Consider the following 1,919-nt stretch of genomic DNA (forward strand, 5'->3'; position numbering starts at 1 on the left):
GAGGTTCCTTAAAAGACTACAAATAGAACTACCATATGACCCCGCAATCCCACTACTGGGCATATACCCTGAGAAAACCATAATTCAAAAAGAGTCATGTACCAAAATGTTCATTGCAGCTCTATTTACAGTAGCCAGGACATGGAAGCAACCTAGGTGTCCATCAACAGATGAATGGATAAAGGAGATGTGGCACATATATACAATGGAATATTACTCAGCCATAAAAAGAAATGAAACTGAGTTATTTGTAGTGAGGTGGATGGACCTGGAGTCTGTCATACAGAGTGAAGTAAGTCAGAAGGAGAAAAACAAATACCGTATGCTAACACATATATATGGAATCTAAGAAAAAAAAATGTCATGAGGAGACTAGGGGTAGGATGGGAATAAAACACAGACCTACTAGAGCATGGACTTGAGGATATGAGGAGGGGGAAGGGTAAGCTGTGACGAAGTGAGAGAGTGGCATGGACATATATACACTACCAAACGTAGGGTGGATAGCTAGTGGGAAGCAGCCGCATGGCACAGGGAGATCAGCTAGGTGGTTTGTGACCACCTAGAGGGGTGAGATAGGGAGGGTGGGAGGCAGGGAGATGCAAGAGAGAAGAGATATGGGAACATATGTATATGTATAACTGATTCACTTTGTTGTAAAGCAGAAACTAACACACCATTGTAAAGCAATTATACTCCAATAAAGACGTTAAAAAAATATATATATATTAATCTGCAGTTGAAATCTGAAGGATTCTCTCTCACCCACCATAATGAGAAGTTAACCAATTATGAAATTAAACTATCAATCCCTTGGTTATTAAACAGGCTTGCCCTTGGCAAGATACAAAATGGAAAAGTAATATTGCTGCAAACTACTTCAAGGTTACATTAAAATTCCTTTAAAAAAAATAAAGCAGTTCATAACTCAAAAGTCAATACTGGGTTTCACGAACACATTCAAAGTAAATTTTTTCCCAAAATAGAAACGAAAATGTTTTGCCATCATTCAGCACCTTTGGTTTCAACTGCTGAAGTTTAAACAAATGGTAAAATTAAATACAAATTCAATGAGAAACATAATTTTACAAAGCCAAACTTTTGTCCTCAATTTTATTTATATCCTAAGACCTAAACTTAGACACCTAAGAGAGAAATGGTTAAGGAAATTATGGAATACTTACTCAAAAAATATAATCATCCATTAAAAAGTTTGTTTACAGAGTTTCTCCTAAAATTAAAAAAAATTAGACCTGAAGAATCTTTTAAAATGTGTTCCTGTAAAATGGACCACAGCCAAGTAAAAATATATTTATGCTTAAAAGTATTAAACAAGAAAAATAAAGTGTTATCAATATCAATACTGGCTGGTACTGACTGTCCTCTTTATTATATTTTCCAAATTTAACCATGACAAGAAAACATTATTTGAAATTTTAAAAAGACTAAAAGAACACGAGAGTACTTTGCAGATACAGGCAGTGAAGATGCTCCTTCTCTGGGTGCTTGCATCGCGCTGGGAACTGCACTGACCAGAGTGAATAGCACCTGCTCCTGCTACCTTCCCAGGCTGGGATTATGTATAAGCTGAGAACAAGAAGTGTGTTTTAATCATCTGTGTATTTCCAGTGACTGGCCTCTGGCACTTGGTTCAGTAAAGGTTTGGCATAAGGGAGAACAATAAATCTATTAACCAGTTTACATTCAAAACACTCCTTGGGGGCTTCCCTGGTGGCGCAGTGGTTGAGAGTCCACCTGCCGATGCAGGGGACACGGGTTTGTGCCCCGGTCCGGGAGGATCCCACATGCCGCGGAGCGGCTAGGCCCGTGAGCCATGGCCGCTGAGCCTGCGCGTCCGGAGCCTGTGCTCCGCAACGGGAGAGGCCACAACAGTGAGAGGCCTGCGTATCGCAAAAAAA

At 39.6% G+C, this 1,919-nt stretch overlaps 1 protein-coding gene across 2 annotated transcripts in view; it reads right to left on the minus strand.

The window, feature by feature from the left end:
- Window positions 1–1,919, minus strand: part of U2SURP (U2 snRNP associated SURP domain containing) — a 52,408-nt gene that overhangs the window by 40,296 nt on the left and 10,193 nt on the right. The gene's annotated exons all lie outside the window — the stretch shown is intronic.

Source organism: Physeter macrocephalus, chromosome 1, assembly GCF_002837175.3.
Source record: "Physeter macrocephalus isolate SW-GA chromosome 1, ASM283717v5, whole genome shotgun sequence".
Lineage (NCBI taxonomy): Eukaryota > Metazoa > Chordata > Mammalia > Artiodactyla > Physeteridae > Physeter > Physeter macrocephalus.